The sequence below is a fragment of the Rhinatrema bivittatum genome, chromosome 8 (assembly GCF_901001135.1).
Source record: "Rhinatrema bivittatum chromosome 8, aRhiBiv1.1, whole genome shotgun sequence".
Taxonomy (NCBI): domain Eukaryota; kingdom Metazoa; phylum Chordata; class Amphibia; order Gymnophiona; family Rhinatrematidae; genus Rhinatrema; species Rhinatrema bivittatum.
Window position 1 is genome coordinate 54,187,055 of NC_042622.1, and position 24,125 is coordinate 54,211,179.

Below are 24,125 nucleotides of genomic sequence, written 5' to 3' on the forward strand. Positions count from 1 at the left end.
GGTGCAAAGCTAATCTCTGGCGCTGTCTTCACTTCTTTTCCAATAGCAATACGCTCTGCTTAGTCCACAGTTTGTTTTTTTAATTCCATGACTGTTTTTGTCTCTACCACTTTCTTTAGGATTGCACTCTATGCATCTACCCCCCTTGTTTTCTGATATTTTTCCTGAGTCTACCCGCCACTCCTCCCCAAACCTCATACTGTGACCTTGTTCTAGAGTATTATTTCTTCTGAAAAGCCTTCCCTCCTTTCAGCTTCACATCATGACCTCCATGCAAGATTAAAATCTGCTTTAAAGCAATATGTCAAACAATGGAAACTTGCATGCACTGAAATCCTCAGCCCCAGGTGTGTAGTGATTTTAGAAGTACCATGCACCCTTAGGAGATAAATTCAAGGAGAAATGGCAGATTAGTTTAGCACTATGGCCACAGCAGGTCAAAACTCAGATTGCAAGTTCTTTATACCAAAGAAATTGTAACCACATGTAACACAGTGTACACAAAACAAATAAGAAATACACTTAGCTCATATAACTAATTTGCTATCACCAAGAGGCCTCTATCCTCTGGTGGGTTTTATCAGAGATTGCTCTTTATAAGCTGCTCCTTGATAGGAATCAATGGAGTTCAGAGAGTCATTTAGGTAGGAAAGTAAGATTACTGCTTGTAGAAAATCAATTACAGTGGAAAAACAGGATTTATAAAGCTCTTTTTCCTCTAAAAAAAGAAATATTACTCTGTAATATTAGACATCTGTAGTGAATACAGTTTGCTCTCCATTGACTACATTGAAATGTTGCTTTATGTGAAGGAATACATCAAATGTCTCAGGGTTTTTCAATATACAGTCAGACTAATTCTGCAATTTTACATGCCTGCAGCTTTGCTAACATCTGTTAAGAAAGAGGCTGAAGCAATACAGGGAGATTAGGTGCATTGACTGGGGTGATTTTTAATTACTCAACCATTGATTATGACTTAAGAGAAGAACTGTGCAGGATCAGATGTGGAGGACCTGCTCCCGAAGATAGCAGCGGAGGACGGCTTTCTTTTATACTTTGTTGTATAACTGACAGTATTGGGTTCTCAAGTAGGTAAATCTAAGTAAATGATAAGTCAGCTCTGATAGAGAAAATCCAAGCCAAAGAATAGCCGTTTCATTATAGGACTTAAAATGAGTATTTTAAAGGAAGAATGCTATTTTTTTTTTTAAGAGGAAGAACTTTTAGTTTCTTTTCTTTAGTGAACTTTAAAATGCGTAAAAGATCTAAGCCATCCTGAACTTCTCATTCTTTCCTTGGGCCTAAAGCAGCAGTGGTAACTTCTAGCACCACACACGAAATGGAAGTTTGGTAACCCTCATTCTTTCCTTTGATGTTTTTTGTTTGTTTTTTTCACTTATTTTTTTCTTTTTCCTCACCAGAGTTTGGGGCCACTCAACACCTTTCTCCAGTTTCTCCTCCCAGACATTTCTCCTGGTCTAATCATTATCAGCAGCAGAAGTGAATGGCTTGAACACATTCCGAGCTCTCGCCTCTCGGCCCTGCTCTTGCAGGCTGTCGGTCCTTTCTCTGCAACCTGGCAGGACAGTGGCATTGGCTGCCTGGCACTCCTATCCCTGATGCTCATCTTGCTGTTCATGCCTCTTCTTTTCCCATGCTGTTCAGATCAGTTGATGGAACCATGAGGAAGGGAGAGGAGAGGCACAGGCAGCAGGACAAGTGGATTGGAAGTGCTGGATCCACTTTCCTTTGCCTGTGCCATGAAAGGAGGATGGAGGGGGCAGGCTAGTACACACATCATTAGACCCCCAGCCACTCTAGCTAGAGATGATGGATTGGGTGGTGGGGGATGGGACACTGTGGCTCTTTGTTCTTGGATACCCAATACAAACCTATTGGGAGGGTGCCAGAACATTTTCTTTTCTTCAGCCCTATATACCTATCAAGAGGGGCAGCAGGGGAGTTGGGGGGGGGGGGGGGAATGGCTTGATGAGGCACTAGATCAGGATTGGCCAACTGTTGTTCTTGAGAGCCACAAACAGGCCTGGTTTTCAAAACAGCTAGTTGACAAAATATGTTTATCAAAATTGATTAGAGAAAATGTGATATATTTGCTAAAATTATACACTTTATTAATCAAATGCTTTTTAATATTTTATCTTTTTGTAAAAAGTTATTGAATTTTATTTTAGTAAAGGGAAGACCTCAGTTTTGGCCCAAAATCTGATGGTACAGAAATTTATCAGCCAATTGTTGCAATCACAGGTCTTTATCCCTTATTTTGAATTTAAAATATTCTGTGAAAGAATTGAGAAAAACGATCAAAGAGTAATTGGGTTATTTTATATGACATTAGTTTTTTCAAAAACCAGCTCTCTCGAGAAACGATTGCTGAGTAATGGTCAAGAGCAATTCAATTCTAACTTGCTGTTTTAAATCAATTCGTTCGCAATATCACATTCGACTCCAAAATCTGTGTTATCTGGTAACTACCAGTATTGCTTTTTGATAGCCCATTTCATCTTTTAATTTTTAAACAGGAAAACCTCATATATCGTAACGGTGATAGGACCCGACATAAGAAAGCAAGAAAAACTTATCTCAGAACGTGATGTTCTTTTTTTCTGTTTCTGGATACTTGCTTATAACAACCAGAATTTTAAGCAGACCACCGCCAACGTTGTCAACGTTTCGCTTCAAACGCTGCTTCAAGGGGGGGCTGGTTACTGTATGAACTTTTCGTTTCAGAAGTCATGCATATTTATTGTCATCATGGGCATAGCATCCATAGTGCACGGTGGTGCACAGACACCACCAACTTTAAAATGGGGTGTGCCATGCACCACCAACTTAGGAAGCTATGGCTCCCTCCCTCGTTCCCGTAATGCTATGAGCTCCCACCCACTACTGCTGTCCCCTCTTAGCTGCACATGGGTGTGCACAGATTCCCCCTAGTGCAGGAAGCCTGGCAGGGCAGTGGTGGAGCCCATCCCACCACGGCCTGAAGTGATAAAGACATTGGCTGTGGTATAGCCCATCCCACCATGGCCTGGAAGTGAGGAAGACGCAAGCAGGGCCCTGGTGGAGCCCATTCCACCATGGCCCAAAGTGAGGATGATGCTGGTAGGGCCATGGTGGAACCCATTCCACCATGCCTGAAGCATAGAGGAGGCAGTGTGTATGTGTATGTGTGTGTGTATATGTGTGTGTCTGTGCAAGCCTGTGTGCATTTGTGTGTCTGTGTGAGAGCTTTTGTGTCTGTGTACATGTCTTTATGAGAGCTTGCATGTATGCATATCTTTGTGAGAGGCTGTGTGTGTCTTTGCTTAAGGCCTGTGTGCGTGCGTGTGTGTGTGTTTGTGTAAGCATGTGCCTGTGACAGCCTATGTGTCACACATAATGTGTGTGTGAGGAAGAGAGAGACTGTGTGTGAGAGGGTGTGTGTGAAAGAACTGGCATGTATATGAGAGGAGTGTGAAAGAATGAATGTGTTAGTATGTATGTATGTGTGAGTGAGAGAAAGAGAGAAGACAGTTTGTGCAGCCCTGATTTCCCCAATCCACGATAATCTCAGGGTGACTGGAAATCAAAAGATCCCAGGTAAGGAGACCGGAAGATTTTTTAAAATCCTTATTAGTTTTAATTATTGGATGTAATTTGATGTTTCTATTGTTTTGAAATATTTGATTGGTTTTTTGGGAAGACTATAACATTTTTTAATTATTGGATGTTTTATTTATCAGATGTTTTGAAATATTTTATTGGTGTTTGGTAAATGTTAGAACAAATTTATGTAAATTTTTTAAATAATTGGATGTTCATTGGCTGTTTTGACATGTATTCTTTTTATTAGCATGATTTTAATATTATGAATGATGCTCCATAGCTCTTGATTTTATTGCTTAATGTTTTGAGAGGAATTTTATTTATTTATTTACAATTATTTCTATTCCGCCTATAATAGAATACCCATGCAGGGCAGATTACAACATCATCAAATACATTAAAAGATAATAAAGATACAAGTCTTTCCAGATGTTTCCCAAGCCACACAAGCTCGAAGGAAACAATTTTTGTCTATGAAGAAGCAGGCCCTGGATATAGGGGCCAGCTTCTTAAAATTTCCTTGCAAATGTCAAATAATGTTTCAAAATAATAAATTTGTTTTTCTGGATCCAGCACACTTGGAACATTTTCTTAGGGATAAAACTTAAATTGGCTGTAAGGGAAAAGGTTGTAAAAGAAAGAAAGACGCATTGTGAGCAATATTTTTCTTCACTTCCTAGACGTGGACTGTAACTATTGAAAAATTATGTAAAGGAATAATTCTTTAGATATTACTTGTATTCCTGTTTTATATCATTTTCTTTTGTTAATGATAATAAATATTAAATAAAAAAAAAAGATAATAAAGATAAATTAAAACAATCTTATCAGCTGTAATAGGTTATCTATCACTGCATCTTCAGACATCATTAATTTTGTAGAAATAAGAGTCTTGATGATGTTTCTGTTTTTTTCCATAGTTACACTGCATAATACAGTCGAGCTTGTAGTTTCCAGTACAGCTTTTGTTGGCTCGCTTCTATTCTGGATTTAGTGAGGGTTTGTCTATTTTAAAGGTCCAGTTCTTGTGTAACTTTAATTCTTGCTGTGAAATGATGCTACTTATCACTGGCTTTTATGGCATGATCCTCCCTTTCTCATTTCTATTTTAAACAGAAGTTTGCTCTTTGTTAATTTCATTTGCATGCAGAAAGTGGTTTTGAATGTTCTTGCAGAAAATATTTTTTGTTCACATACTTTATTGTAATTGCTGTTAGTAGATTAGGCGATTATTTTAAGGGATTAGCTAATGTTCCCTCTAAGGATTGGACTGCTGTGAGCATAAAAGCGAAAGGCTTTTTGCATCAAAGAAAGTAATGCTCACAGATTAATGTAGGAGGGTGGACTGTTAGGGCACAGGGAAGCAACAAATTTTCTGGTGCTCCACCAACTGCAGCATTCACCTTATGCCTCTGATTGTCATAATGACTCCTTATTGTTACGTGGTGAGACTGCACCTTGAGAACTGTGTGCAATAATGGTCGCTGCATCTCAAAAAAAGATATAGCTGCACTGGAAAAGGTATATCTTCCCCCAACCCTTTCCCTAACACCCCCTCACATCATCTTCTCCTTCCCTCCCCAACCCCTAGCATCATCACCACCTTTTCTTCCCTTCCTTCTTCCTGCGACTCTCCCTGGCATCAACATCAACTTCTCTTCTCTCTCCCCTGGCATCATCACCTTCTTTGCTTTCCTATTCCTACATCTCATGGCATTACCACCACCTTCTCCTCCCTTTCCTCCCCCCCCCCATGCCCCGGCATCATCACTGTCCCTTCCCTCTTCTTCCACCCCACTGGCATCATCATCATCATCATCACCTTCCCTTCCCTCTCCCGTAACATCGTCACCTTCTTAACTTCTCTCTCCCTCCACCCCCACCCCGGCATCATCACCACCTTCCTTTCCTTCTCCCCTGGAAGTATCACTTTTTCTTTCCTTCCCTCTCTGCAACACTCTGGCATCATCATCACTTCCTTTACTCTCTCTCTCCCCCTCTCTTCCACCTCTGGCATTATCACTTCCCGTTCCTCTCTCCCACTTCCTGGCACCATCACTGTCTCTTTCCTTCACTCCCTGGCATCATCCTCACCTTCTCTTCATTTCCTTCTCCCCCACTCCCTGGCATTATCATCACCTTCCCTACCCCCCCCCCCCCCCCCCGCCCAATCATTGCTGCCCCTTCCCTTTCCCTCCATCCCCCTAGCATCCCTGCCCTCTCCCCCCACAGCCTTTGGAATATTCACCTGTACTTTCTCTCCCCATTATTCCTGGATTCAACAGAGTCTGTGAGAAGCACTCACCCTGGGGCTGCTGCTTCTTCCTCTGCCAGCTTCTCTTTGTAATCAGAACTGCACAGAGCCAGTAGATCTCACAAGACTACAGGGTCCCGTGCAGTTTCATTTGCAGAGGAGAGCCAGCAGAGGGGAAAACAACAGCAATAGAAAAAACGCTGTTCTCCACCACCTCCCCACCACCACTACCACCATCCCTCCTCCACTGGCAGGAGGACATCCTGCAAGCCAGGAAGGAAAGAAATTGAAAACTATAGCTGTGCCTCAACTCCTTTCTATCAGGCTTTTTTCACTGCACACCTGCACCACAGCACACAAGTGTGCCACAGCAAACTGGTTGGGAAATGCTGATTTATGGCATGAAGATTATTTATTATTATTTATTTAACATCCATTATATATAAGATAAAACATTAAAGAAACTGATGAGATATTCACCAATCAATATTAGAATAATTGACATGTCCCATTATTATTGTGTTTCTATGTTTGTTAGCCTATTTAATCTCTATTAACATTTCTCAATCTGTTTCACCATCCTGGTTGGGGGAACAATACTAAATCCCCCACTATTATACTCTTCCCTGTCACACATGGAATTTCTATCCGTAGAGATTACAATTTCTTTCCTGCAGAATTTGTATCCTACTTTACCTATGGAATCCTTAACATATGGCTTTCTCTGGTATATGTAATGTATTTATTTAGGGGTAGATTTTTAAACGTATGCGCACACTGCCATGTGCCCGTGCGCCCCGGCACGCACACATGGACGTGTGAATTTTATAACATGCACACACTGGCGTGCGCATGTTATAAAATCCAGGGGCTGCGCACACATGCTCGCCGGATTTTAAAATCCGCGCACACATGTGCAGGCGGCGTGCACAAGGGGGGGGGGGGACGACTTATGCAATTTTCACACGGCAACGCATCCCGGCCTTCCCCAGGAACTTCCCTACCCCCCTGTCCACACTCCCTTCCTCTTCTCCTGTCCTTCCCACCCCCTAAATCCTTTTTCCTATCTTTCGCTTTTTTTGTTGTTGCTAACTGCTCCATTGGAGCAGTTAGCAACTTGCGCATGCTGGCCGATGGCTGGCGCGCGCTTCCCCGGCACAGCGGCAAATGGCTGCTGTACTGGCCGCCTCCAGCCCTGCCCCTCCCTGCCCCCTGGACCGCCCCTTTCCTTCAGCCCTGGCATTTCTACGTGTAATGGGAGTTATGCGTGTGGCCGGGCCCTTTTGAAAATGGCTGATTAAAAATTCATACGTTAGTGTATTTATAAAACTGTTATCCTGTCCTTTGATATAATGGCCACCCAAATTGGTGTACAAAATGGATAATAAGAAATAAAAAACATATCATATCCAGCTATATAAAATAAAAAGAAACAAAACAGCAAAACATAGTAATGCAGGGCCACGCCATCACCACTTCTACCTGTTCTGTCATTTTGATATATTTTGTGCCCTGGTATCACCGTGTCCCATTGGCTGTCCCTCGTCCTCCAGGCCTCTGAGATGCCTGAGATTATGTCAGTATCTTCGGTGTTATCTGTACAGAGCACACTCTTATAGCATTCCATTTACTGCAGTGTGTCAACAAAGTTATAAATCAGTGTTGTTTCCACGTAATGCAGTGTTATATCAGTATGCCTAAAGGAACCCTGATTAAACTGAGAGAGTAATTTTATAACTACCTGCATAGGGCTGAAGTCCACATGTAGAAAGTACACACAAACTTCAACCCTAATTTTCAAAGCAGACTTAGCAGGTGTATGTGAACGTCTGCACAGCATATGCAAGCCTGCTTGGGAGCTGGTGTAAATATGCACACATGCACATGCATGCAAGATTTCAAAAACCGAAGTATGCGCATTCCCAGGGGCTTTCCTTCAACAAAGCCCCTGGGAATGCCGCTTTCAAGCTCATAACAAAGGGCTTGATTTTCAAAAGCATTTACATGCTTAAAACTGGGTTTTACACATGTAAATGCACCTTACCTGTGTAAGTAGGCATTTCAAAATTGCTGCAATACATGTCATTGCACTGTCCATGGGATATACTCGCGTTAAGTGCACTTGCGGGTAAATGCGCTTTTGAAAATTGCTACAATAGTATGTTACTTTTACATGCTTAAGACCTTTGAAAATTCACCTGAGTATGTGCAAAATCACTTCCCCTTGTACTTTTCAAAACAATTTTGCACACATAAATGCTTTTGCAAATTACCTCCTAAATTAGGATGTCCAAAAGAATTTTGGAGAAAACGTCCTTAAGTCATTTTTTTCATTGCACTTGATTGTCGGAACACCAATATTAGAACATGACAGACAGCAGGCACCAAATGTTCAGTAAACCCCAATTATATAAAAAAATGATTTAGTGATGGTGGTCACTCAAATTGAAAAACAGGTTAACTGGCTGTTCCATGTCCATTCCAGTCAGAGAAACACATATGTGAAAAATCAAATTCAAATCTTGACCAAGTACCATAAATTTATCAGTACTTATAAGAGTTTTTATTTAGAATCAATTATGTTTTGAACAAGGATTTTCTTACACTGTTTCAATATTTAATATCTGATGCTTGCATAAGCATTTAGGGGCAGATTTTCAAAGGGATACGCGAGTAACCCCCGAAAAGCTGCCCCTTCCACCCCCTGCACGCGCCGAGCCTATCTTGCAAAGGCTCGGCAGCACGCGCAAGCCCCGGAATGTGCGTAAGTCCCAGGGCTTTCCTGGGGGGGGGGGGGGGGGGGGGGGTGTCTGGGGGTGTGTCGCGGCCGGCGCGTCATCGATGGTGTTCCGGGGCGTGGCCAAGGCCTCCGGACCAGCCCCTGGACCGGAACATGGCGCGCCGGCAGGTGGCCTCGGGCAGGTGTAACTTGTAAAATAAAGGTAGGGGGGAGAATTAGTTAGGGCTGGGGGTGGGTTAGATAGGGGAAGGGAGGGGAAGGTAGGGGAGGGGCCGGAAGGAAAGTTCCCTCTGAGGCCGCTCCGATTTCGGAGCGGCCTCGGAGGGAACTGAGGATGGCTGCGCGGCTCGGCACGCGCAGGCTGCTGATTTTGCGCAGCCTTGCGTGCGCTGACCCTGTATTTTATAACATGCGCGCGGCAGCACACGCATATTATAAAATCGGGAGTAGTTATGTTTGCGCCGAGTTGCGTGAACAAATCTACTCCCACGCACACCTTTTAAAATCTACCCCTATGTGAATGAAGAACTTGACCTATGTCAAACGCCATTTGATTCTTTCAAATCGGTTTCACATTCAGTCAATGGAAGGCTGTTTTTAATCTTTGCCACTTCATAGGCTATTCCAGATACTATGGCTATTGTCTCCTTGTTATGACAATAGCCTTAACTCAAAACTCCTTCCAGCTTTTCTTTACAGACATCAATCATTTTTAGAGCAGCTAAGAGAGCAAAACTCCCTTTGTGAATAAATAACTTTTTATTCAAAGAAATTTGCTGTTTCTTTTTCATATCTGTTTAAAGTCCTGCTTCATAATATCCTTGGAATATTTTCAAGCATTTGTTTTTACCACATCCAGTGTTACCATCATTCATATACAAACTGTGTCTGATCTTTCTCTATTTAATAATAATCCAAACTCATTTTTGACAAAAAATCTGACTTGTTTTCTTAGCATTGTATTCAGGTAGACTTGATCAACCTTGTCATCATTTATGTCCATTCCTTTCATAGGCACACATGAATCACAGTCAATATAATGCTGAACTAAAATTACAATCAACTTTAGACTGCTTCTATTGCTATCTTTATTATGCCCATGATATTACTTGTCATTGCCAGTCCAGAATAAGAAAAATATCTTGCCCTGGTGTTGCTCATCTCCGTTCACAACTTGATGCAAAACACAGCAAACATGCATTGTCAATACAATAAACAGCCATAAGGCAAGTTCATCAGCTAAAATGTAAGTAGATAAGTACCAGAATGTGCATGTGCTAGCAGAATACTGATATTGCGGACGTGATGTATTCAGCTATAACCACGGAGTTCACATCCACCTGGCCTGGCTGGCAGGCTGCGTTCATAGCGATCCACGGACCTTTACACAATGAACTTGCATGGTTACTTTGCTATTTCTAGTGACTTGCCATTTCCATCCTCAACAAAGTTTACAAAATGCAGTTTCATTGTGTCTCCGTTACAAAAAATAGAACTGGTTAGAATGTATTTTTGCAAACTGGGAAATCCCAGTTCCAGTCAGAAGGTTAAAAACAAAGCTGTTCCCTTCAAACTATCATCTTTTTAAATGTACACATTGAAATCTCCTATGCCACAACCTCCCAGCAGTGCAAACTCTGGCCAGCCTCCCATTTCTTTTTTTATTTACATCAAATTTGCATCTCAGAGCATGCTGGAACTTAAAGTTCAATACAAATATAAATGGATCCAAAAGTCTCAGGAAATAATCGACATCAACAATTTATAAATGGTTCCTGACTATAGGAGAGCGGTGGGGAACTCGTGGAGACCTCATATATTGAATGCCCAAGGATAGGCTAATACAAGCTCATATAGCGTAAGCTTATTTTAATTTATAATCATCGGTCTCAAGGAGTATTTGAAGGGGCGCCATAGAAGTATAGCTGCCCCAATTATGCACTTAATGTCAATTGTACAGTAAATTTGTACTTAACTTGCAAATTTGAATGTCCGGCATCGGGGTCCAAATGCTACTGAAGGTGATGGTAAAAGTGGAAAAACACCAACTTTGATCCGACACGCCGTGTTTCGGAGGGGAACCTCCTTCTTCAGGGAGTCGGGTACCACTGTTACCTGCTGTTGTAACAGACCGGAGATGCTTGCTGCTGTTAGAGATAGAATAGGTACAAGAGAACAAGTGCATAATATGAAGCCCACCACTAGAAAAAAATGGCAGTAAACAGAGGAAAGAACACTTACTGTATGTGCAGCGTTAACTCAGTTTATCGCGCCCTAAGGCGTCTCTGTGTGATTCTGCAGGAGAAACAATACATAATCAAATGCTATGACCCTGTATTGAGTGTTTTAGACCGGGAAACCTAACACATATCAATGTTACCTCGTCGCGATCGTAGAGTTACTTGCTGGACCGTATAATTCCTATCGGCCGCGGAGGACGTCTAGACGCCGACTTTTATAGACACTAAAGGCGCCAAAAGTGTGGGTGTGTCCAAATAAGGACACATACGTCACAGTGGAGGCCATTTTAAAACAAGAACGGACCATAAAAGGGAAGTGACGATATCGGCGGCCATTTTGGAAAACTTCAAATGGAGGGGTGCCCCTGACGCGGCTATCCATGAAAGGGAAATGACGTAAAAGGAGGCCATCTTAAAAAAATGCCTCGGCCTATCCTTGTATGAGTTTTGACGACTGCGGCAGCCATATTGGAAAAAAATTTTTGAATGGGGAATTCCCATGGCACAACTATCCAAAAAAGGAAAATGATGTAGGACGGGGCCATCTTGAAAGCAATATGCCGGGGGTTACCCGGACCTATCCGGCATATTGCTTTCAAGATGGCCCCGTCCTACATCATTTTCCTTTTTTGGAGAGTTGTGCCATGGGAATTCCCCATTCAAAAATTTTTTTCCAATATGGCTGCCGCAGTCGTCAAAACTCATACAAGGATAGGCCGAGGCATTTTTTTAAGATGGCCTCCTTTTACGTCATTTCCCTTTCATGGATAGCCGCGTCAGGGGCACCCCTCCATTTGAAGTTTTCCAAAATGGCCGCCGATATCGTCACTTCCCTTTTATGGTCCGTTCTTGTTTTAAAATGGCCTCCACTGTGACGTATGTGTCCTTATTTGGACACACCCACACTTTTGGCGCCTTTAGTGTCTATAAAAGTCGGCGTCTAGACGTCCTCCGCGGCCGATAGGAATTATACGGTCCAGCAAGTAACTCTACGATCGCGACGAGGTAACATTGATATGTGTTAGGTTTCCCGGTCTAAAACACTCAATACAGGGTCATAGCATTTGATTATGTATTGTTTCTCCTGCAGAATCACACAGAGACGCCTTAGGGCGTGATAAACTGAGTTAACGCTGCACATACAGTAAGTGTTCTTTCCTCTGTTTACTGCCATTTTTTTCTAGTGGTGGGCTTCATATTATGCACTTGTTCTCTTGTACCTATTCTATCTCTAACAGCAGCAAGCATCTCCGGTCTGTTACAACAGCAGGTAACAGTGGTACCCGACTCCCTGAAGAAGGAGGTTCCCCTCCGAAACACGGCGTGTCGGATCAAAGTTGGTGTTTTTCCACTTTTACCATCACCTTCAGTAGCATTTGGACCCCGATGCCGGACATTCAAATTTGCAAGTTAAGTACAAATTTACTGTACAATTGACATTAAGTGCATAATTGGGGCAGCTATACTTCTATGGCGCCCCTTCAAATACTCCTTGAGACCGATGATTATAAATTAAAATAAGCTTACGCTATATGAGCTTGTATTAGCCTATCCTTGGGCATTCAATATATGAGGTCTCCACGAGTTCCCCACCGCTCTCCTATAGTCAGGAACCATTTATAAATTGTTGGAACTTAAAGTTCTGCAGGTTTTGTTTTGGTTTTAGAGGAATTTTTTTTATATTTTAATCAGGAGAGACCTCAGGCTGCAAATAACTCTTAAGAAAGAGTGGCATGGAACCTGGAGAAGAGTAGAGAGCTGGGATGATTTAATTATTCATATATTGAATAAGACTTGAGAAGAATGATGTGAAATAAAATAAAAATGCTACAGCACAATGAGACTGCACAAGGTTTTTTTTTTAATATGGTTCTATAAATGCTTGCCAATTGCATGCATAGGCTTATGTATAACACAATACGTATGTGCTTTCATAATGCTTGGAATGCATGCCATATGCATGAATCTCTGCAAGAGACATCACAGCATCCACAAGTGTCCAGTATACTCAACTGCATTAACATCTGCCATTAACACACCTTAATGTAGTGTTTAATCCACATTTTATTGACCGATGTTAATTAGATGTAGATAAGGCATGTGTTAAAGTAAATGGTAATGTACTGTGTTAATGCAGACGACAACATAAAACGTTAACTGTACCTCTCCAAAGTAGAGCTACCTTTCTGTGTTAATGCATCTACATTACATTTTATGCCGTTCAAGCTAAGATTAGAGCCGAATATTAAGATCTTTAAAAAAGCACTGAAAACATGGTTATTTAACATTGCATTTCCGAAAAACGATAGCGGTTGATTATTGTAAAAATGATTTAAATTTCTGTACATTAGGTTAAGTATTTCGTTTATGTATACTGTTATTTCATGTTATTTGCTTGTTGTGAACCTCCAAGATTGTTTTGTCGGATTGAGGGTATACAAATAAACAATAATAATACATGTTTTAACATGCGTTATTTATCACATCGCTAATAAGTGTAACCCTGCCTAGGGTCATCAGAATGATCTGGAGAGTTATTCTGCCTGCAAAGGGACAGACGACAGAGAGATCTGTAGAAGCAGTGCTCAGCAGAATGCAAAGTTGGATTTTTTTTTCCTTGTTTGCCTGTGAAGGAGGGGCTGAATGGGGGTATAAATATTGTTTCAGCACCAGGCAGGGGAGAGAGAATTGATATAAGGCTGAAGTGAAGCGTAAAGTGTAAGGACAGAAGGAGAAGTGCAGGGATTCCTAACTGAGGATTCTATTTAGGTAGATTAGTGAAGAGTGAGCTCAGAAAGTGATATATTTTAGCTATTTGAAGCATCCCAGGAGCGAGGTGGTTGTGTGGTTAGGAATACTGCGAGCCATCCAAAGGATCTAAAGCTCTAAGGAGAAGGGGGTTTTGATCCTTTCTGGGGAAGCCCAAAGTTAAGATAGAGAGAAGAGTTATTGCTATGCGGCGGTTACCCTGAAAATCTTGTGGTCAACAAAAGAAGCCTTGAATTTACATCTGAAAGGAATTCTGCAATTCGGATATTGAACTGTGCTGTAGTTGTGACTGAATTATATATTCTTTTCTGCCTGTTGCTTCAAGATTTCTCTATCTTGGACTTTATACTGATAAGTTTAATTGAATTTTGACCAAATTTTGAACTCTAATAAATTCAAATTTCATTGGAACTACAAACTGAGGGGGGTCATTTTCTATAGTTTTCACGTGCGATAGCTAGATCGGGGTGGAGTTGGGGCAGAGTCGTCACCGGAAGGGGAGGAGTCGGGGCAGCACCAGGGCAGACGTGGCGAAGATATCACTGATGGCGAAAAGGTAAGGCCCTTATCGCCGCCAGTAACGCGCCCAATAGCACCACTTTTCACCACCTTTCACGATGGCGCTATTGGTTTGCAAAAGCCGGCAGCGATAACACTGCGGTGGTGCGATCGCTGCTGGCTATCGCAGGCCCGCCCCCCGGTACCACGCAATTCACTAAGGCCTGCAATTTTAGAAAATCCAGGCCTGAGTTCTGGATTTTTGCTATATGGAAGTGTCCCCATGAACCTTTCAGAATTTTTCTGGTCCCCAACTGATGGACTTTACCCCATTCCGGGGCCACAGAAGCCAAAGATGACCCCAGTGAAAGGGGGTTACATTTGTAATGAGCTAATCAGCATACTTTTGCATTTCCTTTCCTCATTAGCATACATTTTGCATTAATGCTAATTCAGGGTGTTTTACACAAGTTAATGCTTATGTTACTGTTAATGCAGTTTAGTACATTTACTCCTGAGAAAGGATAAAAGGATCATCAAACTGATAAGCATGACTGTTTCCTGAATGCAGGTCACTGGTGCCATTTGACTCAGTTTCCCATTTTCCAGTTTAAGGAATGCTGGGATACAGTGGAAAAAGAAATACAGCTGAAGATGGCGATCTAGCTTCTCACGGCATCGCATCTCTTCCTTTTACCTAGCTTTTTACTGAGTTATTATGCCTCATTCCAGCCGCAAGCAAAAGTCCAAGGAGAGGGAATTCTCTCTGCCTTCTCCCAAAGACCCGATCGTCAGCCTGATGGATGCACATGTGAGGCGAGGGGGTTTCTTTAGCGGGAGGAGAATCGCTGGTAGAGAGTCGAGAGGAAGACGTACTCGACTCCTTCCGTGATTCACTGACATCGCCGTCCCTGGTGGAAAGGACAGCACCTGTAAACCCAGCTGCAGCAAGGAATCTCTCACCGCAATGGAGCCCGGCGCACTTTGATGAAGCTGTGTCACCTGAGCCCCGTTCTGAGACCGCGTTGTCTGCCTCCACTGCTGCAGAGTCTGGCAGAGATTCTGCTGACGTTCCAGGAGCAGTTCCCTTTGGAGGTATTCGGCAGCATTTTGAGGAGGAACTTCCACAAGAAAAAAATGTCACCGAAAAGTTTGCCGTTTCTCTCAAGCCTTTTGTCATGGTAAGACCTCGGACAGTCTCCTTATCTGGGACACGATTGTGACTTTAAATTCTAATATTACAGCTCACTTGAACCCTTTAGTTCAACAAGTTATTCATGTTGGAAACCAAGTTCAAGCTCTGAAAGAGGAGATTGTGAAGTTAAAAACGGAAATTGATAATGTGACTGAGTTACATCGATCACTCATGAAAGAAAATCAGATTTCGTCAAATAGGACTGAAAGTCTTGAAAACCAAATCCATGGAAGGAACTTGCGCTTTATTTTCCAAATGTTCCCTACACTTCTGCTAAAGATATGTGGAGGAAATATTTGATAGAAATATTAAAGGTACCTGAGCATGCAGTTCCACCAACTGCAAAGATTTATTGTTTACCACCTTTAAAGAAAAAACCTGTCGAGGGACAAAATATGCAATCTTTAACTCCAGTGGTTTCTGACAATTTAAATATGCCTGCTGTTCTAGAGGCCTCAGATAGTGAAATTGCTCAAACAGCATCTTTAATTGCTTCCTTCCTTCTAGAGTCAGATAGGAATTGGACTCAAGATGGTTTTTAGACATCGTTCAGAGCTTTTTCTTAATTTTAAAGTTAGAGTTTTTCCCGATTTGGCCAAGAATACACAAAAAAAAAGAGAAAACAATTTCTCTTAATGAGACCTAAAGTTTTGCTATTGGGTGCTTTTTTTCATTTTGAAATACCCAAGCAAAAGCCTTATTAAATATAATGAGGCTTCTTAAAGTTTCTTTCATCCTTCTCAGTTATCTAATTTTTTGGCTGACAAAGGGTTAAATGTGGTAGGAAATTTTCCTTTAAATGCTAATTGACCTCCTAATAGTTGGGAATGGGTGTCCTTTCTATAGATTTATACCTCTCTTAAGCTAGCTCTTTCCTTTATTTGTAAAAATTACCTTGGCACTGTGCTTGGTTCCCCAGTATGAGGACTTGGATTATTTTGGCATTATTGTTTCTTTTTCCTATTTTGATAGCTTGTGGCCAATATAGGTTACATTTTTTTCCATGTATTAGTATGCCAACAAAATGTTTTCTTTCTTTCTTTCTTTTTTTTTTTTTTACTGCATTTCAATGTACATTCAAGCAAATCTTGAGTAAGAAAACATTTTGTTGGCATACTAATACATGGAAAAAAATATAACCTATATTGGCCACAAGCACATGAGGAACTTTGTCAAACGCCTTCTGAAAATCCAAGTATACTATATCTGCCGGTTCACCTTTATCCACGTGTTTATTAACTCCTTCAAAAAAGTGAAGCAGATTTGTGAGGCAAGATTTGCCCTGGGTAAAGCCATGCTGACTTTGTTCCATTAAACCATGGCTTTCTATATGTTCTGTGATTTTGATGTTTAGAACACTTTCCACTATTTTTCCTGGCACTGAAGTCAGGCTAACCGGTCTGTAGTTTCCCGGATCACCCCTGGAGCCCTTTTTAAATATTGGGGTTACCTTTGCTTTAAGCTTCTCTTAAAGACAAATTTTAAAAGCCGTACGTTCTGAAGCCAAGAGATACACAAGTATCTCGGGCTAGCGTGCGCCGCATGGATTTTAAGAAGCGCCCAAGTATGTGCATAACTCCCAGTACGCGCAGAAATGGGAAAGGAAAAAAAAGGGGCAGGATGTGGGCAGGCTCTTGGTGGAGCATGGGAGGCACAGGGGTGGTCCAGATCTGTAACATGAAACATGCACTTTAACGGGCGGATTTTAAAAGCCCTGCTCGCGTAAATCCGCCCGGATTTACGTGAGCAGGGCCTTGCGCGCCGGCGCGCCTATTTTCCATAGGCCGCCGGCGTGCGCAGAGCCCCGGGACGCGCGTAGGTCCCGGGGTTTTTGGAAGGGGGCGTGTCGGGGGCAGGACCCGATGACGCGGCGTTTCGGGGGCGGGGCGCGGCGTTTTGGGGGCGGGACCAGGGGCGTGGCACCGGCCCGGGGGCGTGGTCCAGGCCTTCGGACCAGCCCCCGGGTCGGAGCACGGCGCGCCAGCAGTCTGCTGGCGCGCGTAGATTTACGTCTGCTTCTTGCAGGCGTAAATCTACGGACAAAGGTAAAGGGGGGGTTTAGATAGGGCTGGGGGGGTGGGTTAGGTAGAGGAAGGGAGGGGAAGGTGAGGGGAGGGCAAAAGAGAGTTCGGAGCGGCCTCGGAGGGAGCGGAGGCAGGCTGCACGGCTCGGCGCGTGCCGGCTGCCCAAAATCGGCAGCCTTGCGCACGCCGATCCAGGATTTTAGAGGATAAGCGCGGCTATGCGCGTATCTTATAAAATCCAGCGTTCTTTTGTTTGCGCCTGCTGCGCAAACAAAAGTACGCGATCGCGCTGTTTTTAAAAATCTACCCCTAAGTATTTACTCACACACAAGTGTGCACCAGGGTCCCATACTGCAAATCTTTACTTCTGCTATGGATGGTGTGTAAGTAATGAAACAAACAAACAAAAACCCGAGGCTGGGGGAGGAAGATGGCGGCATGAAACCGGATGAAGGAACTGCTCTTTGATACTTGCTTTGAATCTTTGTTTTTTTCCTCAGATGTGCCATCTAAACGCAAAGGTAACATTCGAGTCTTCCCTCCAGATGCACCCCTTTTACCTGGACAGCAACTTTTGCCAACTTTCCTCTCCGGTATGCAGTGCATTTGGGGAATGTAAACTCTGCTGTGACAGCGGGTGAAGGAGATTCCACTCTGCTTGGAGAGGTCACTTTAAGCCCCCCCGGATCCTCAGCTCCCGCTGGCACAAAGACTCGCTTCCCCTTTGCAGATCACGGCGTCAGCTGATACGCTGTCGGCGTTGGCGGAGGGGGGAGCGCATGGAGGCTTGGCATTGGAATCGCCATTGCCTGCGTCACTGATCAAGGATGCAGGGAGAGCCAGTTTTCCAGTTTGTTTGGCTTCTTCATCCCGTGCCGAGATTCAGGAGGAGGCGGTGGACTCTTTGGCTCTGAAGTTACGTGGTGCTCCAGGTTCTGTGCCTTTGGGCCCCTTCACAAGTCTCCTCCTTTTCCGGCAGAACCAGTGATGGTTATCATAGACGCAATCTGGAACTTGATGGTAGGCTTTGGCTGTTCTATGAAGGAGTGTAACACATAAATTGACCTTCTTTCTAACAAGGTGGAAGCTTTGGGGAATTATGATACTCAGCTTTCTGAAATACAAACTTACCGGGTCATTCATCAAGCTGCGATGTGGCCTTATCGCGTGAGTTAGGGCCTTATCGCGTGCGATAAAGCCTTACTGCACGTGATACCGGCTGCATCGTGGCGGTGCTATTCAAATTAAGGGAAGGGGAGGAGTGTGGGCGGGGTTCGGGCGGAGTTATGTCCTGGCAGCACTGCGGGTGATAATCTTTTTCACATCATCATCAGCAGTACCACGGGAAATAACTACACCTTTTCCCATGCACCGCCGCACCGCAGTGGGCAAAACCGCATCACCGTGGTGCGGCCGGCTGCACACTATACCCCCCTCCCCCTTTTTTGTTTGCAGGCCATCATTGTGCTATAAATATAGCTGAATGATGAATCTAGGCCTAAACTCCCTGCAACTGAGACTGCCATCGGGAATAGTCAGACCTGTAATGCCACGGTGGTGAAGGATCGAAATAATCTCTATCTTAGGCTTGAGTATCTGAAGAATCATATAAGGAAAGGCATTTCAATTTATGTTTTTTGAACTTCCCCAAGGTGGTGGGTGAGAATTCCAACCAGACCCTGAGGAAGTATTTCCTTGATAATCTTCACTTTGACTCTGAAAAGGTTCCCTCCATAAATAAGATGCACTTTATTCCTTCCTTTAACAAAGGGAACCCTCAGCAACTCCAGGCTGAACGTTTACCTAACGTTATTGAAAATCTGACTGATTTCCTTGAAGACTCCAGTGCTGAGATTATTGAGCGCTCTGCGTTACTTGTTTCCTTTAGTTCCCAACAGGATGTGAGTGAGGGGATGAAAAATTTTAGGAATATTTCTTCCTTATTTCATGGACAACATTTCTATTCTTCCTGATTTTGCAGCTCTACACAAGAGAGAAGGAGAGATATTTTCTTGCTCTTAGGCTATTTTCTTTAGGATGTTCTTTTGTTATCAGATATCCCTGTAAATGTGTTATTAGATATCGCAATGATTGTTTTGTGTTTTTTCTGCCTGAACAACTTAAATCCTTCATCAATTCCAGAAATGCTTTTTCTCCCTCCTTTGGGAATAATTAGGTCTAGATGGTGACCCTTTTGAATTTATCACTGCTTGAGTCATGTTAAGTCAGTTTCTTAAATAATTATTTTCCTGGTTTCTCCTATATTTTCTCTCCCTTCCTTCTATTATTACCTTAGTTGATGAATGGTATATATAATAAGTATACCATTTATATTTGTTTTTGTATGTATTCCTTTTTTTTTTTTTTTTGTGGATTGTATAACCAGGATCAATAATAAAGAATCACACCCAGTCAGATCCAACTTGGGAGTCCCCCAGGGATCATCTCTCTCACCCACCCTATTCAACATCTACCTCCTCCCGTTCTGCCATCTACTCACCAATCTAAACTTAACTCACTGCCTCTATGCGGACGACATTCAGATCCTCATCGCTATCACAGAGTTGCTTCACAAAACATGGTCCCATTGGAATAGTTGCCTCCAGGCCATCAATCGACTTCTCACCAGCCTCAACCTTGTCCTCAATACCAACAAGTCAGAAATCCTTATAATAGCTCAAGACAACAACAACATTCCTCTTAACTCACCCAGCTCCTCCCAACTATCCAAAATTCCATTTAATCACGCACCACACGTGAGAGACCTGGGTGTCCTGCTCGACAACCAGATTAACTTGAAAAAATTCATCAATAACACCTCCAAGGAATGCTTTTACAACTTTCAAGTACTCAGAAAACTAAAACCACTCCTACACCTCCGGGACTTCTGCTTGGTGCTCCAATCAATCATCTTGTCAAAAGTGGATTACTGCAACTCCCTTCTTCTGGGTCTACCGGCCAACACCATTAAACCCTTACAGATGGTCCAGAACGCGACCGCCAGGATACTTACCAACGCCAACAAAAGAGATCACATCACCCCCATCCTTCAGAACCTCCACTGGTTACCAGTCAAATTCAGGATTCTCTTCAAAGCCCTCATGATGATCCATAAAGCCCTTCACAATATCGCCTCCCTCAATCTAACTTTCCTACGGCCACACATCTCAAACAGACCGATCAGAAGAGCATACAAAGACACTCTTTACACCCCTCCTACTAAAACTTCATTAAGGAAGCGTGCCCTGTCCACAGCTGGTCCCCCCCTTTGGAACTCCCTCCCTCCAGACCTCCGCCAAGAACCCTGCCCTCTGTTTTTTAAAAAGAAGCTGAAAACATGGCTATTCAGCCAGGCCTTCGTGGAGAGATAACCCTCCCACTGTTATCGCCCGCTAGCTGATTCATATCTACCAGCTATCCTCAGCTACTCCAGTATTTCCCTTTAGCATGGCATTCCCCTAAGTTCATTTTGAGGTTTCATCCTATATAGCCCTAGGTTTATTTTATACCTTAGTATTATTTTGAGGTCTCATCCTTTATAGCCCAATGTTTATATTATACCTCAGTATACTTCTATTGTACCAAATGTTCTTTGTTGCCTTTTTGGTGTTTTTGTTCATTATACCTCATGTTCTTTGTACCCGCCTCATGGCGATTGTTCAGTTTATATGTAAACTGGTGCGATATGTATCATATACAGGAACATCGGTATATAAAAATTAAAAATAAATAAATAAATAAATTTGCCGCGAAATAGGAAATAAAGACGATATTTCCTATTTCGTTGCATTTTGAGAAGCAAAAGAAAATGTTAGGAAAACCCACAAAATTTTGTGAGTTTTTCCTAGCAATTTTTTTTGGGGAGAATGCACCTAAAAAAAAAAAAATAACCACCCCAAACCCCTTCCAATTTAATTAAATATAAAGCCCCCCACTCTCCTTACAACCCCCAAGTCTCACCCAAAATCCCTGGTGCTCCAACAGGGGGCCCAAGAGCGATCTCCCGCTTCTGGGCCATTGGCTACCAATAAACAAAATGGCACAAGCCGTCCATTGCTCCTACCCTGAGACAGGGACTGCCCTATGGCACCGGTAGCCCCTGTCACATTTTTATGGCAGCTGACAGCCCAGGAGCGGGAGATCATTACTGGGCCCCCTGCTGGACCACCAAGGACTTTAGGTGAGTCTTGTGGGGGGCTTTATACTTAATGAAATTAGAAAGTTTGGGGTGGTTATTTTTTTAACAAACCAAATTTTGCCGAAAAAAAAAATTCTGATCCAAAGGTATACCGAAATGGTCCCCCCAAATCCAAAAATGAAAAGGGCACAAAAAACCAACTATGCACACCACTCTCCTTCATCACATCTTATCCATTTCTTCTGCCATTTCTCTTTCTAGATTAGTCCACAGTGTCTCCTTCTTACCTTGTAAGTCCTGCTGTTACTTTAATCATTTTGGTATTTATATATACATACCTCCTCCTCCCTTTCTCCCTCCCCTGCCCTTCCTGAAGAGATTGTACCTCAATATTACTATACCCCTGTCATGTTTTTTCCATGCACCACTTAAGAACCATTACATCCAAGTCATCCACTTCCATGATTGACTCTAGATCCAGTACTTTATTTATATAGCTTTCCAGATATTGCCCTTTTTCCCATTTCTCTACAAGGGTTTAAAGATTCCCTTACCTGAGTACTGTTAATTACCTTATGGCTTTGGTTATTCATCATGCTTCAAGTTTTCACCATGAGTTTATAAAGAAAGCTTGTAAGAGATATACCATATGTACCAATTGTGATACATTGAAACAATATTAAATGCTTTCTCTCATTTCCCATGCATGATTGAATCCAGAAAAGTAATTTACAGGTTGATTGTCTAATAATCAAGTTTACTTCAGCGGGATCATTTTTGGATCAAAAACACCAGAAATCCTGCAGATAAGTAGTTTGAGCTATTTTTTTTAATGTTATTTATATCATCGCCATCTCTAAGGTCTTGCAGATATCACGCAGAGGACAGCTGCAACTTGCATTCTTTCAGATTGGAATGAAAATGCATACATTCCTCTCTAACAAAGAACAGCCATCATGCTATTTTTACCCTAGAATTGTCATCAGATCATCTATATGCCTGTTCTTGGAACCACATGGCTTGCCAGCACATTTGTGGTAGCTTATGTGATGTGTAACTAAAGTGAAAGAAGCTCTCGCGCCTTCTAAGAAAAATCAGATTTTACAGTTAAAATGTATAGAGGTGTTTTTTTTTTAACTATTTATTTTTGACAAAGGTGTTTTCTCTGGAGTAATAAACTGTTAACGACGTATAGCACATGCACCTCCCTCCATGTTGAGAGACCAGTTTAAAAAGTCAAAGCAACATGGGGTCAAGAGTCTTGAGAATTCTGTTCCTCAACTGCTGGGCACATCCGTCCTGTACTATCCCACTGAGAACGGACATCAGCTCCATCAGTATAATGGGACATGAGTTGACATCGGAAACTGCTCTTTTGCTAGGCATAAAACAAAGTAGGACTTCCAAGCCAGCTTATTCCTAAAATAGTGTCTGCTTCTTTTGCTCTGGCATTCACTCATAAAGGAAACTTGTATGTGGCTAGCTGCTGGAGTGGCCATTTTTGTAAGCAACATGAAAGTTGTTCTTTGAGTCTGTTTTAATAGTGACAGAGTATTTCACAATCTGAATAAGACACAGGGGAAAGCTTCACCCTGGATGTACCACAATAACATGCATTAGACATAATTTTCTCCTACAGGAGCAATTATGCTTGCAGTGCTTTTCTCTGCATGCACAGAACTGCCGGGTAGGACTGCCCCACCACACCAACCCACTGCCATAAATTTACGCACAGCGTGAGCAGCTTAGCAGGGCCACAGGACTCCATCTGTGTGGCCGTTCATCTTATAGAGAACATTGGTCCCAGGTGTCAGAAATAAACAGAATGCACCCGTCATACGGTTAATAGAGCGCAAATTGTAATGTCTTTTTTCTTACCCCAAACACCAGTCAGGGAGCTTTAACATTATATTGCAAAAGCTTTGCATCCCTGCTTTTGCCAGTTCTCCTCTGTCTCCCACCAGACAATAGAATTATCCTGGAGGATCAATGCTCCCCGTGGTACTCGTATGCTTCTTCCATCCTAAACTGTGAATGATACATTACACTAATTAGATTGCTATTGACTGTTACACATGTATGTGTGACCTTGGGTGTAAATTAATCAAAGCGATTCCACTCCCATTTGCTTCACCGAGACTGTTGTGAGCAAAGCTTCAGCTTGCATCTAGTGTTTCTTTGTGCTCTGCGTGATGGCATTGAGGAGTCTCTTACTCCTGGAAGGAATTTGCAGGTTGTCCTGCCTTTTGCTTACAACAGTTCCCTACTGCTCGGATATAGAATGATTGCATGATGCAGCTTATTGCCCAACCAATGTACTATGAACCCTGTCTAACCTGAGCAATGCGGTACTTACGGTTTCACAATAGAAATGGTAAATATCCATTTCTGAAGCAATTCTTCTGAATTTCATCAAACACACTCATTACTTTCCCTGAGAAATAAAGCTCAGTTTTTCCAGCTCACAGCGGAGAATCACAGTTTGATTTGCCTCCGCATAGCTGTAGTATGATCACATCGGTGCATGGAATTTGCTGTACAACACATTACTAAGAAGCTCCAAGGCAAAATACAGGACCCCCAGACAGCACTTGATTGCTTTTCAGGGTCCTGGCTGCAGATTTCCACGGAGATCTGCAACTTTTTAACAGCCTGCAC

General features: G+C 42.6%; 1 long non-coding RNA gene across 3 annotated transcripts in view; it reads left to right on the plus strand.

The window, feature by feature from the left end:
* LOC115097934 overlaps positions 1-24,125 on the plus strand; it is a 120,341-nt gene that overhangs the window by 51,113 nt on the left and 45,103 nt on the right. Inside the window, exon 6 of one of the 3 annotated variants that reach the window (XR_003858367.1) lies at positions 2,544-3,675. The exons of the other annotated variants lie outside the window; for them this stretch is intronic. This is a non-coding gene — a long non-coding RNA (uncharacterized LOC115097934). Of the gene's footprint in view, positions 1-2,543; positions 3,676-24,125 lie in introns of those variants that run through there. 3 annotated transcript variants of the gene reach the window in all.